The following is a 15,454-nucleotide window of genomic DNA, read 5'->3' on the forward strand; positions in this document are numbered from 1 at the left end:
TTGGTAAGGCCCTGGGTGTTTAGATTCACAGCCTCCCTGTTTCGGATACATGGTGACTCATCAGAAAGACTTGTCAGGTGGCTTTCTTTCTCACTGACACTTTTCCTCTCAATTGTGCTTTATAATTATTTAGCAGTGCACTGTACTGGTACAATGATAGTTACATAGACCAATGGAACAGAATAGAGAACTCAAAAATAAATTAATCCACATACAACTGATCTGGACAAGGGGTCCAAACACATTGAATGAGGCAGGGGATCGTTTCTTCAACCAATGATAATAACAAAATTGAATTTCCATCTGCAGAGGAATGGAAAAGGACCTATAACTGGCCCCATGTACAAAAAGGAACTCAACATGGATCAAAGAACTAAATATAAATCCCACAGTTATGGAGCTCATCAATGAGAAAATAAGGACAAACTTAAGGGCCCTATTGCGGGGCATGGGCATTCTATCAACTATAATGAAGGGAACTCAAGGGAGAAAACTAAATGGATAGCTGAGACCTTAAAAACAAGACACTGACATGCATCAAATGACGAGTAGGAAGAGAACCCATGTAGTGGGTGCAAACAAACAATAAAACCATGGACACGGGACTAATCTCTAAAATATATGAAAATCTGTCACCCATCAGTTAGACAAAGATAAATAACCTGATTAAATGAATATGCTAAGAACACAAACAGTGCACCCAAGATGACATGCAAATGGCTAACACACATAGGAAGAACTATTTATGACCACGAACCATGTGGGAGATGCAAATCAGAGCAACATTGAGATACCACCTCTTATCCCAACAGTGACAGCCCAATGGGGGGAAAGGAAACTAACAAAACAAGTGCTAGAGGATGCAGAGAGATTGGAACCATCACACCCTGCTGATGGGTCTGTGAATATGTACAACCACTTCGAAAAGTGAAATGATACTGCCTTAAACAATTGGAAATTGGGGGAATTTCCCATAGGCATGTGTTTGCTTGAATGACTTGATAGACTTTTTGATTGCGTTACTGATTTATTAGATTATTGTTTTTATATATTTTATCTATTTCTTTATTGTGTTTTATTGTTTAATTCATTGACTGACTCCAGGGTCCCAGGAGCCTCCATTTGACAGAATGCTTGATGGAGGTGGAAACAAAAGAGGAGCTTTCTGTGGTGAGGGGTCGGCAGATGGTTCAGGCAAATTTGAAAAGCATCATGATAGTGTTAGGGGATGGGACAGTTTTACTCAGTTCTTGCGTCTCCACACTGGAAGGATTCACCGGCAGAGGCACAGTCGTAGGTCCAAGTAAACTTAGGAGTGAGAAGGCAGTCTGGGGCAGTACAATCTCAAGACTGTCTCTGGAGTGCTTGTAGGGCCCTGGGAAGAGCCATGCAAGAGGCTGAGGCTCTGGCAGAGATGAAGCCGCATCTGGGGAGGGTGGAGAGCTACGTGAAGTGCCACGTGGAGAGCCATGTGAAGACAGGCAGAACTCAAGTGTCTGGGCCATATGTTGCTGATTCTAGTGTACATGCTTGGGGGGCTTTAATCTGTGTGTGTGTCCAAGCTGTGTCTTTAGTGAGCGAGCCCACGCTGTGGGTCCTTTACTGCAAACATCTCTTCTATAGCCTTCTAGTGAGAACCTGATTGCCTTTCAAAGGAGCCCCTCTATTAGTGGCATGGCCAGCTCATCCTCCCTAAGCTTCCTGCCTGTCAGTAGTGTGTGTCCACCCACTGCCACTGAGTGCATTCCAACTCATAGCAATCCTACAGGACAGAGTAGAACTGTACCATTGGGTTTGAGGCTGTAAATCATTACAGATAGATGCAGACCCGCCTCTTTCACCCACAGTGAGCCTGGTGGATTCTAACCATAGAATTTTCAGTTTGCATCCAAAATGCTTAATTCACTGTGCCACCAAGGCTTCTTACATGCCACCATAGCTACTGAAATCTCTCAAAATGAAAGCAGGCAGAGGGACATTCCTCAAATTGTTGAATCACCTGTCTGTATGGCATGCTTTGATTTGGGGGGAACAAAGAGAAGCCCGGAGGGGCAATCTCAGGGCTGTAGGGTGGGTGGGGTAAGGTTTCCCAATGAAATTCTTGTGGTGCAGCCCTTAGCACGGCCCACAGACCAGCTACCCTCAAAGGATGGGCACCTCCACTGTTGTGATGAAAACTTTCCTCAGGGCAACGTTCTCACCACGGAGACTTCCTATTTGCTTAAAACCTTTTCACACTAAGCCTCCTGACGGCCGTGTCCTACAAGACAATATCACACAACCTTCGCAGTGGGCCTCTCTGCCTTTGCTTTAAACTGGCCAGCTGATCACTTCAGAGCCACTATTTTCGACTCATCTTCACTCCCTGTCTCACGTGGGTTATATCTAAGACCCATCTTCTGTTAAAATTCATTCCATAAAATTATCCTTAGCTTTGATTTTGCTTAAAAGACTGATGAAAAGATCAGCTCTTTGAGGCAGCTAATCTTCATACAATGGTTTAGGCATCCCTTGAACTGAAAGTATGCTGAAGTCAAGATGGGACTGATGAACCATTTGAGACATCATTGTTAGTAGTTCTCATATCAGTGGTAGTTCTTTGATCTTCCACCCATTTGTGGGCTTCAGACACAATTTCTTTATTCTGTAAGATTGTTGGTCTCCCTTCTCTTGAGTCATCTTTTATTTTAAATTAAATTAAAATTTTTTTATATTTTATTAGGGGCTCATACAACTCTTATCACAATCCATACATATACATACATCAATTGTATAAAGCACATCGTACATTCTTTGCCCTAATCATTTTCAAAGCATTTGCTCTCCACTTAAGCCCTTTGCATCAGGTCCTCTTTTTTTTCCCTCCCTCCCCGCTCCCCCCTTGAGTCATCTTTTGAGATCTTGTAGATCTATCTTAAAACAATAAGTCCATCTAAAAATTTGTTTTCTGTGAGGCAGCATTCCCATAAATGTTGCAGCATTTCAGTGATTCAGGAAGATATGTACTTAAGATTTGTAAAAAGTGTTAAATTAGCCCTTATCTCAAAATCATTTTTCCCTGTGTGTGGTAGTTACATAATCTACTGTCAACTTGAGCAAAGGAGTGTAGTCTAGCCTGTCAAACATAGCCTTCTCCTGAGGATTCTGGAAACTCCTGTCTTCTTCCCTGGAGTCGGGATACATACTCTCTTTCTGCTTTGTCTTCCTGCTGACAAGCCCCATGGAGCTATGCTGATGGAGCCAGAGCCCTGGACTGGAGAAGCCACATAGAGACCCACAACAGCACTGAGATGCTTCCACTGCCATTCGATCCACAAGACTTTCCACCCACTGGCCTGTGATCTTCCTGCATCTGGTGTCATTGCATGTGTTGTGTGAGTCTGAAGAGGAATTTATAGACTGGTGTTGGACATATGGCTAATACTGAACTTATTGACGACCTGGTCTGGACTGTGATGTTTTCTCAATATATAATTGCTCTTTTATAGAAAGCTTTTGTATACACAGATGATTGTCTATATTTGTTTCTCTAGTCAACCTGGAGTAACGCACCATGGCACAAAAGAATACCACCACCACCCTTTTTAGGCGTCACAATGAAACAAAGACAGGTGTATTACAATGAGTATTTGCCTGCAATCATCCAGTGATAACAGAGATATTGTTAGAGTAAACCAGTCCCTAAGAACCATGGAGGTTCTGTAGGCACAATTGTACAGCGATAATATATAAAGATTATAGTAAAATCATAGACAATAAGAAAGGGAGGAGAACATGCACTGAAATGCAGTCAATCTGGTGAGGCTCGCCTAAGACCACACTTAACCTAGCTGGCCTGGAGGGAGCCTCACTTTAAGATCTTGCTCTCAACTTTGGCGCTCCTCTGCTTGCAAATGTGGTTGGACAGGATCCCAAAGTGTGGCTGGCTGGGGTTGGCTTTCTCATAGCCCATTACCATGCCACACCATGTCCTTGCTGCACTGGGCAGTGTCCATGGGGTGTAGGACCAGTCCCCATGGATGTGTGCACAGCTGATCACTTCAGAGCCACTATTTTCAACTCATCTTCACTTCCATCCTCTGTTACAATTCATTGCATAAAATCATTTTCATTAGCTTTGATCTTGCTTAAAAGACTGATGAAAAGATCAGCTTGAGCTAGCTTATCTTCATACAATGCTTTAGGCACACCTGAAAGATTGCTGAAGTCAATAGGAATGATGAACCATTTGAGATATCAGTGTTAGTAGTTCTCACATCAGCGCTAATTCTATGTTCTTCTTTCACTAGTTTGTGGACTTCAGACAGTTTCTTCATTCTGTAAGTTGATGGTCCCTGTTCCCTTGGAGTCATCTTTGAGACCTTGTAAATCTATCTTAAAACACTTGGTTCACCTGAAAACTTGTTTTATGTGAGGTTTCATTCCCACAATCTTATTGCAGAATTTCAGTGAGTCCGGAAAATGTGCACTTAAGATTTATAAAAAGTGTTGTTAGCTCTTATCTCAAACCCCACTGCCATATGTAGTAGTTACATCATATACTATCACCTTGAGCAAAAGAGTGAAGTCTATGTAGCCTGTCAAACAGGTGATAGCCAATGATGTGTTTGTATGGGCATAGCCTTCTGATGATTCTGAGAACTCCTATCTTCTTCCCTGGAGGCGGGACACACATACTTTCTCTGCTTAGTCTTCCTGCTGTCAAGACTCATGGAGCTCTGCTGATGGATACAGAACCCTGGAACTGGTGAAGCCACATGGAGATACACCAGTGCTGAGATGCTTCTACTGCCACTGGATCCACAAGACTTTCCACCCACTTGTCTGGGATCTTCCTGCATTCGGTGTCATTGCATGTGTTGCCTGAATCTAAAGAGGAATTTATAGACTGGTATCAGACATATATGCTATTATTGTACTTTTGGACTTTATCTGTACTTGGCTGGGATGTTTTTTCAATACACAGTTCCTCTTTTATATAAAGTTCTTTCGTATACACATATGAATGTCTATGAATTTCTCTAGTCGACCAGGACTAACACTGGCACAAAAACAATTCTACCACCCTCCACCCCAACTTTTTAAGGTACCTTAATGAAACAGATGAGTATATTTCTTGCCTGAAACCATTTGGTGATAACAGAGATATGCTTAAGCAGAGTTTATTTGGAATAAAACTGTGCATGTCTGAACTGGAACATTTGTTGTTAACCTCATATGTCCCCGGAATTTACTGCAAGACAGGAGAACTTGAGCAGAGTAAATACAGAAGTCTGCTGAAGATGCCTGCAGTGATCAGGGAGAAGAACAATGGTGGTACAGTGCAGGTGGGAAAGCGGGCATTTTTTTTAATTTTTAAAAATTTTATTGGAGGTTCCTTTCTTTTATTAAATACTCTTATTGGGGGTTCTCACATCTCTATCACAATACATACATTCATCCAGTGAGTCAAGTATATTTGCACATATGCCGCCATCATCATTTTGAAAAAATTCCCTTCCCAATTGAGCCCGATATCTGCTCATTTCTTCCTCTCTCCCCAACCACCCTCCCTCATGAGCCCTTGATAAGTTATAGATTATTTTCATATCTTACTTCATTCTCCGTCGCCTTTCTCCCATTTTTCTATTATTCATACCCAAGATGGGGTTCTAGGTTGATTCTTTTTTTAAAAAAACATTTTATTAGGGGCTCATACAACTCTTATCACAATCCATACATATACATACATCAATTGTACAAAGCATATCTGTACATTCTTTGCCCTAATCATTTTCTTTTTTTTTTTAACAATTTATTAGGGGCTCATACAACTCTTATCACAGTTCACACATATACATACATCAATTGTATAAAGCACATCTGTACATTCCCTGCCCCAATCATTCTCAAAGCATTTGCTCTCCACTTAAGCCCTTTGCATCAGGTCCTTTTTTTTCCCCTCCCTCCCCTCTACCCCCTCCCTCTAGGTTGATTCTTATGACCAATTCCCCCTTCATCCCCCACCCTTCCCTAATCCTCCTGGTATCTCTACTCTCGTTGTTAGCCCTGAGGGGTTTATCTATCCTGGATTGCCAGTGTGTTGCCAGCTCTTGTCTGTAGCAGTGTGCATGTTCTGGTCTAATCCGATTTGTAAGGTAGAATTGAAGTCATGATACTGGGGGAAGGAAGCACCAAAGAACTAGAGGAAAGTTGTGTGCTTCATATCGGTGCTGTAGTGCACACTGACTGGCTCCTTACTTCCCTATGACTCCTATGTAGGAGGATGTCCAGTTGTCTACAGATGGACATTTGGTCTCTATGCCCCATACTCCACATTCACCTTGGGTATGATTTTGTTCTGGGTCTTACCTGATCCCACCCACACCTCATGATCACACAGGCTGCTGTGCTTCTTCCTTGTGGGCTTTGCTGCTTTTCAGCTAGATGGCCACATGTTTATCTTCAAGCCTTTAAGACCCCAGACACAATATCTTTCCATAGCCAGGCACCATCAGCTTTCTTTAAGGTAGGCAGTCTTGATGAGAACTTGGGATCCCATCATCGGGACCATAACTCAGTTGCTATGACTGGAATTGACCCCATGGCACCAAACAACAACAATATCTCGACTGCAGAGCCGCTGTTAACGCCTTCCTGAAACTATTGTTCTTGCTGTGCTTTAAACAGACTGGTGTTCTGTTTCAAGCATTCGTCCTATAATGGTTACTGCCACTGTGCTCTCAGCGTTACCTTTCCTCTCTCACCACTGTACGCACTTATGAAATCGTTCCTATCAGAGTGCGTTAGTGGATGTTAGTAGTTACACACTAGTTTCTTGTCCAGAATGGCACAAATTCCATTATTAGAAGCTGCCTTAGGTCAGCTCCTGTAATTTTTGTTGGTTTGTTACAATTTTCCAGATGTGCTCCAGGCTCAATGTAGACTCTTTTTGCCTCCGCCTCATAAAAGCATCAACATGGCTGTATATTAAATGGCTAATTCAGGAAGAATGGTGTTGTATTCAAGGTCAAAAATCACATTTCCAGGACATTCCTGAAGTATGCTGCTGTCTGTGCTGGGATAACACATATATATATCTACAGGGACTTGATCTGCAATGGTTGTGTGGATTTATCACCACAGAATTCATAAACTATAAAATCTTAAAAAGAAAAGAAATGTAATTGCCTTCTCCAAGACATACATTCTCCCCTCCCATTCACCTTCTTTATTTCAATATCAGTTAGGTTTGCTTATCCCTCTGGTCAAAATGTCTGCTGCTTTTGGAGGGGGGTGCTCAGCATAATTTTTTATGGTATTGGCAAAAATTCTGTTACAAATCCGACTAGACAAGAGCATGCACACAGTACAGATAAGAGCTGGAAACACAGAGAATTCAGGACCAATAAATCCCTCAGGACCAATCATGAGAGTTGTGATACTAGGAGGGGAAAAGGAAGGTGGGGGAGAAAGGGAGAATTGATTCAATGGTCTATATATAACCCCCTCCCAAGGGGACAGACAACAAAAAAGTGGGTGAATGGAGTCGGTCAGTGTATGACATGGAAAAAAATTAATCAATTATCAAGGGTGCATGAGAGAGAGAGGGTGGGGGAGGGGGGAAATGAGCTGATACCAAGGGTTCGGGTAGAAAGAATATTCTTTGAAAATGATGATGGCAACATGTACAAATGTGCTTGATACAATGGATGTAAGTATGGATTGTGATAAGAGCTGGACACACCCCAGTAAAACGATTATTTAATTGCATGGCTCATGACTAATTATTAAAACCTCACAGAACTGTGATTCTCTAAATATAAAACAAAAATTATGTTTAACAGTTTTATTGACACTTCATCCACATATCATAGAATTCAATAACTCAATCATAACAAAAGTTGTATAATTATCACTAAAATCAAGTTTAGAACATTTTCTCATTGTACTTATTATTTGTGTAATTATTTTTTTTCTTTTTTGTGAGTGAAAGTGAGTGAGAGTGCATGAGAGAGTGAGTGAGAGAATGAGTGAGAGTGTGAGAGAGTGAGAGTGAGTGTGAGACAGTGAGTGTGAGTGAGAGTGAGTGTGAGAGAGTGAGAATGAGAGTGAGTGAGTGTGAGTGAGTGAGTGAGTGAGAGTGAGAGAGTGAGTAAGAGAGAATGAGAGAGTGAGTGAGAGAGTGATTGATTGAGTGAGAGAGTATGTGTAATTATTTTTTTAAGGCAAAAAATATACACGACAAAACATTCTCCAATTCCACAACGTCTACATGTATAATTCAGTACCATTGATTATACTGTTTGTGTTGTGAAACCATTATTTATATATTTTTCCAAATTATTCCACCACCATTAACATAAACTCAGTGGCCGCCAAGCCAAGTACTTCAGTACCCTTCTACCCATGGTGACCATGGGCGAAGTTTGGTTTCCTTTAAAAAACAACAACAATATTTTCTTGGTATAGTATTCACATATAATACACTTCCATAGCTAAATTTCTTTTAAAAGAATTGTAAATACATCATCACAATCATTTCTCATGCTGTCTCAGTGCTTCTGAATTCCTGGTTTGCTCCACAAATGGTCCCACCATTCACACCCTACGCCCACGTCCCAATAAGCCATTGCATCAGTTATTGTATCTGTTCAGCCACTTCTGTGCTTCACGACCTGGAAAACCCAGCAGAAACAATACAAACCAAAACCAAAACAAAATGTCAAGAAGAAAATACTAATAATATAAAGATAAAAATAAGGGTATAAAGGAAACATTACCATCGGTATTTTAAAAACCAGAGAAGACATTTCTGTCATGGAACAAGCCAGTGATACTTGAGCCTGGAGCAAATTCAGGTTGGGTCAAGAGGGAGGTCAGATGACCAAGTATCAAATTATACCATGGTTCAATCTACCATTATCAAGTTTACAATGATCTGTCTCATAGTTAAGCTATTGGAGTCCCTTGCCTGTGGCTAGAGGGGATCTGCCAGAGGCTTAATCTGACTAGAGAGTCTGCAGATGGATTTTGGGCTTCCCGTGTGCTCCATAACCTTTTACAAATTGTGTATTCATTATTAAGTTCTCTTTCCCGTCATATTTGTATTTTGTTGTTGTCATCTTTGGATCACACAGGCAGGTACAATTCTTCGATGTGGATTTAGTTGAAGGCTCACTTAGATGGCTGCTTGTTTGACTACACGCCTTTAAGAATCCAGACACTTTTGCAATTGAAAGCCAGCCTCCACCTATTTGCTTCACCACACTTTGCTGTAGCACCTGTATCTTCAGTGATTTCTTCATGAGGGTGAGTACTGAGCAGAGCCAGCTTAGTATCATTGGCATGTGATAGATGGTTCATGGATGCTAGGCAGGCGGTCCACCACATTGCCTGGCAGACTGGGTAGATGATTACTTGACCTGAGAACAGAAACCTGCCTCCATCTTGGTGTTCATGTTTACCACACTGGACTCAAACAACATTTTCCTTTTGTGATCTACTAACTACTCATAACAATTGTGTTAGTATGGTAGACCAGAGAAACAAATCCAGGCAAACTCATATGTGGATAAGAAAGCTTTATAGACAAGAGTAGTTGAATATTGAGAAAACAGCCCAGCCCAGTCCAGATCAAGTCCATAATTCTGATCTTAGCCCTTATGTCCAATACCAACCTAATAAGCCCTCTTCAGACTCATGAAAGACATGCAATGACGCTGAATGCAGGAAGATCACAGGCTAATGTGTGAGAAGTCTTGTGGATCTAGTGGTGTTGTAAGCATCTCAGTGCTGGCAGGGCTCTCCATTTGGCTTCTCCAGCTCCAGAGGTCTGGCTCCATAAGCCTCTCTGTGTGTCTTCTCCACAGGGATGTCTCGCAGGGAGTGAGCATGTATCTTGCCTCTAGTGAGCTATTTATCTCCTTAGTGCTTGCAAACGAGGTCATCAAGCTACTGCCTGACTGACAGGCTAGACTCCACTAAACTCCACCCATTTACTCTGAATCCGCAAATTGACACCTGATTACGTAACAACCACAGACCACCCCTTGTCAATTTGACACTTTCACATAACTCTTTAGCCATATGTAATTTTCAAACAAACTATAATATAATCATATCTGTACCTAATAGGACAAAATTTAAATGCATACAATTTAAAATGTGCCACCATTATTTAAATATAACATTCTATCAGTGAACAATACAAAAATATTCTATACTTATGTGAACACCTACACCTTAATCTTATAACCCTTTGAATACATTTCCCCACCCAGGAATGTTTGGAAGCCAACCACTTTATCTTTATCCCCCCAATTTTGGGTATGCAATTTCTATTTTGCCCACTTACATCAACCCTGTCCTCTGATGAGACAATCCTAATCTTTGATGTGAAGAATCTTCATTCCAGTTGAAACCTTGTGCATTCTACATCCATAAGCAGAGTCAAATCAGGGCAGGCCATTCATAAAGTGAATTCTGCATCAATGTGCACCAGTTCAGAGGCTAAAAAATATTCTCTTTATCTGGTCAGATTCTGATCAACTCAATGTGGGCTGCCTCACTTAGCCTGACCAGGGTGCCCGTTGCTCACCTTGCCTTTAGACCATGGCACAGTCATAAATTCTCAACAAGCCTAGCCCCGTGCTAGATCATGAACTTCAGACCAGTCAACCCACTCTCGTCTTCTCCTCTAGTTCCTGTAAACCAGGTTCACAGGTGTCAGTGGCCAGACTCAACTCATCTCTCTATTGCTGATTCTCTCCCACTTCCACTCAACGAGTGGATCCAGGTGGTCACCTAACAAGCATTCCAGGCTGCCACAGGCTCCCTTTAACGTTTAGTCTTAGAGAGGAATTTTCTTCATGGTTCCAGATTTTTTTCAGCTTCTGACAAACACCACTAGTTCAAAATTCGAATATCCAAAGAGGTCCTTCTTTTCCCTTCAATCCGTCAACAATGGTCCCTTAGGCAAGACTCTCTGAATACAAACATCCTGAGTATTCCAAAGCACTGGTGGGGCTTATTTTTTCAGAGCCATCTTTGCAGGTGTGTCCTAACCCATTGAAAGATTAAAACATGAATGGTTCAAGGCATGTGGGTTTACAAGCTCTCTAATTTCATACTTCCCAATAATCATTTACATCAACAATAATAAGCAGAAGAAATCAGTATAAACAAAGTAGAATTAAGAACTAATCTCAATTCTTAAGAGTCATGCTCAATCCTTATTTGGCTTATTTTAATCCTTAGCTAAACTATTCTACTAATAAAAAATATGGGATTAGGCCTCTCAGAGCATCAAGCCAGATCCAGGCTTCCTCAACCAATTTGACCTACTGTCAGTCATTTTCTCTAACCAGCATGGTCTCTGAGAAATTCAAGAGGCGATTTCTACCCCTGAGCTCAAAATATACATTAACAACATTCATTTTTGCCATTTCACATAGGAATAAGCAAAGAATACAAACAAAATAATCAAAACTGATCTCTGGCCCAAGAAGAAACACTATCATGAGGCAGAAGTCAAATAAACATCCACTCTCCATCTTCATGATTTGTTTCTCTAGTACCCCACTCCTAAAGTACCATATTGTATTAGTCCAGGAAGACTAGAGAAACAAATCCAGGTAGACTCATATAAGAAAGAGTTTTCTATACAAGAGCAGTGGAATAGCGAGTCCACTCAAGATCAAGTCCATAAGTCCAATATTACCCCTTATGTTAGATACCAATCTATAAAGTCCTCTTCAGACTCATGAAACACATGCAACAATGGTTTCCAGGTCCCTCGGTGTCATGAAGTGTTTTCTACTTTCATACCTGTTTTTAGGGATGCCAAGTATCCCATTGTGTGTATGTACCAGAGCTTCTTTATTTATAATTTTATTGGTACATACCCACATATCATACAATTCAGTTGTTCAATCATATCAAGAAGAATTTGACAATCATTACCACAATATATTTTAAAACTTTTTTTCATGGTTAAATCATTACATTTAAAATGAGTTCTGTAATTACAATCAGGTCTAGTGCTTCCTTCCCTCTCCAGAATACACTGTTTTCTCTCCAAATCCCTTCATCCTCCCTACCTCCCATCCTCACACCTACATCCATCATAAGCCCTTGCATCAGTTATTATCTCTATCCATCTATTCCTTCTATGCTTCCCAAACTCAAAAACCCAACAGAAATATGACACAAAAACAAATTAAAGTGATAAAGATAAATAATAGCAATTTAATGATAAAATTACAAATAATGAATATAAAATAAAAGGCCACCATGAACATTTTAAAATTCAGGGAAGAAATTATTCACATGGAACAAACAAGAAATACACCGAGAACAAATGTAGGTTGGGTCAACAGGGAAGTCACCGTAACACATATCAAGTTCATTTGGATCCAGCATAATCAAGATGGCAATTAACTCTACGTGATAATAAAGGTGTTAGAGACCCTTGCCTGTGGCTACAGTGGGTCTGCCAGAGGATTAATCTGATTAGTTTACAATTGGGTTTGGGGGCTCCCACTATCTTCCAGAGCCTTCTACATATTGGGCATTCACAGTTCAAGCTATGATGTTTGCCTTCATCATATTTGAATTTTGTTATTGTCATCTTTGGATCATACATACTGGCATGTGTGGGAAATTTGGGGTAAGAGGCCTTACCCCAAATATATGTCAGAATTAGGACACTACTTGCAACTAATGGTAAATGACTGCTAAGTTATCTCCCTGAAGGCATCAGCTATTCAGAGCAATCAGACTACTGTCTGGTCCACCATACTTGGGGCTCATACCCTATTGATAGGGTAGTGATTACTTCCCTAGAGAGCTTAGAACAAACCAGCTCAGTGATAACCAAGGTTGGGCTGCCATCCTGAATCTAGAATCCACCCGTCTTGTCACATAGGTATCCTGAATTCCTCCTCTTCCTACTTTGTATATACCCCTAGACCATCCCCCTCCCATTGCTGTATTACCTATAGTACAACCCCTTCCTGTGACATATGTCTTTACCTGTAATCAGGGGGCTTGCACACCCCAAAAGATATATAAGCCTTGGTTAGAAATAAATCCCTCTCCCCTGGTCCCTTCTCCTCTGACTCCTCTCCTCTGGGACCTCTGGTCCCCTCTCCTCCGGTTCTCCTTCCCGCTCTCCCCTACCCTCTTTCCCGGCTCTCTTTCCCTTCCTCTGCTCCTCCAGCACCTCCACGTGGATGATCAAGAGAGGCTGAGGTGAGCATGCTACCATGAAATGTGTCTGGCTCCTTTATTTTACTCTCTCTCATATCTCTCTTATTTTCTATGACTTTACTATAATCTTTATATAGTATACCTGTACAACTACCATTAACGGACTCATGATTATTTGTTAGGGGTTGGTTCCCCTCATGGGCATGCTTTTTCCATGTGGACTTATTTGACTCCTTACTTAAATGGCTGCTTGCTTAAATACAGCATTTAACACCCGATAGCCAGGTTCCATCTGCTTTCTTCACCACACTTTAAGCATCCTTATTTTCAGTGATCATTTCATGAAGGTGGGTATCGAGTAGGGTCATGTTATCAGAATTAACTCTTCTTGGATTGGGGCTCTAGTTAAGTGAGAGCCCAGGATCTATCTGTTTGTTCATGGAATATGAACAATTCACATTCACTTCGGGGGCAATAGTATGACAAAATCAAAACCTCAGGAGACCAATTATACCAACAATAACAAGCCAACCAGCAAACAAAAAACAAATAAACAAAACCTCAAAGAAACAAAATAAACCTCAATTTTTCCAAGGACACAGCACTCTGGACACTGTGGATATGAGGAGTCGTTAGGTAGCTTAGCCCAGGGAATTGGGAAGTCCATTTACGCATGCCCAGGAGAGCCAGCATAGGACAAAGCTGGATTTTCCCACCGGTGGGTTCGGATGGGTGTTACACTTGGAGCAGCGCACCTGGGCCAGGTGATTGCAATTCAGCCAAGGGGAGCGACCTAGGGTCATTCACCACACCTCCCCCGGGAACCCTTGAAAAGGCAGGGGCCGGAAGGGAGAGGGACTTGTCTGGTGTCTTCAAGGGAGGAGACAGATCCTTGAGTGACCCGGAGCAGTCTCTGCCAGGCTGCTTCTATTAACTCTCATTAAAGTCTTGGATCACGAGCCCAGCTTCGGCGTGAAATCTTTCTCACCCGGAGCCAAGGACTGAGATTGAAATCTAGCCGGAGAGAGAGACCTTACAGAGTCTATGTAAGTACAGTTCTGTCTATGAGAAGGTGATTTCATGTCAGTTAGGGGGCAAACAAGGGAGGGACAGCCTGCACATGGGGAAAAAGACGAGCATTTCATGTGTAGACTCTAATGGTAGAATCTGCCTGGTCATGCATTTTTGACTGAATTTCTCTTCTACCTTTGGTTATCCAATGTGGTGAGCAGAGAATGTGAAGGGGAGAGAATGTGAATGAATCCTTTATTCTCATATATTAAGAAGGCTGGCAGCTGGGTTTCTGGGGTGGAGGGAGGCCTTCACCTTTGTGAGTGAAGGAGCATCCCAATCACATTCTCATAATTAATGTTTTTCCTTACTATGAGCCCACATAATAGTGCTACCTTAAAGTTACCTCTTACAAGCACATGGCTAATTGCTATCTACACTGCTGTTTTAAATATAAGAGCTGGAAGGGTGCTATAGCTCTCCAGGCACTGAGGACAGCCACTCCCCCTTACCTGCTCCAGGCACTGGTGTTAGGTTACTCCTCCAATGTAGGGTTAGGGTAAAGCCCACTTTGTTATCTTATGTAGTTATCTGTAATTAGGTGGGGCTTACACACACACACCCTTCCCTGCACATATAAATCTTGGTTGGTAATATATTCTCTGCGCAGATCTGGCTCCTAAAGTCATGGGGGTCCCAGAGGTGACCACTTGCATGTTTACATTGTCTGATGTCTCTTTAATTTAACCCCTCAATCACACAATTGCTCTTTGGAACCATTCCATGGTGGGGGCGATACCGCACCATCCAGGTTTCTGCTATAGGGGACCTGGACTTTGTCCTTGTGAGGCATGCAGTACTCTTCATAGTTCCCATCAGAAGAATTCTATCTGGAAACCCCTCTAAATGAACTAGTATTTACCCTAAACACACCTATTGAAGATGACAGGATGACAGACTCCTTGGGACTACAAGATGAAGCACCCTAGTGTGAGAAGAAGCACAGGGTTGAAATTCCAAGTTCATAACCTTGGAAGTCATTGGATTTGGGTTCAAATTTCTTGCTTTTGAGATTGGCTAAAATCAGCCAATTTCAGACTACCATATATTTCCTAAGTTCATAATTTCGTTCATGTTCAGGCATATCTTAGTTCTGCGTTAATGAGTGTTTTACATAAAGCTAACGTTGCTGCCACATCATACACAAATGGTAGCGGGAGACGTTCTGACTTATCCTCCTGACTTCCTCCTG

This window comes from Tenrec ecaudatus, chromosome 11 (assembly GCF_050624435.1).
Source record: "Tenrec ecaudatus isolate mTenEca1 chromosome 11, mTenEca1.hap1, whole genome shotgun sequence".
NCBI classification, from domain to species: domain Eukaryota; kingdom Metazoa; phylum Chordata; class Mammalia; order Afrosoricida; family Tenrecidae; genus Tenrec; species Tenrec ecaudatus.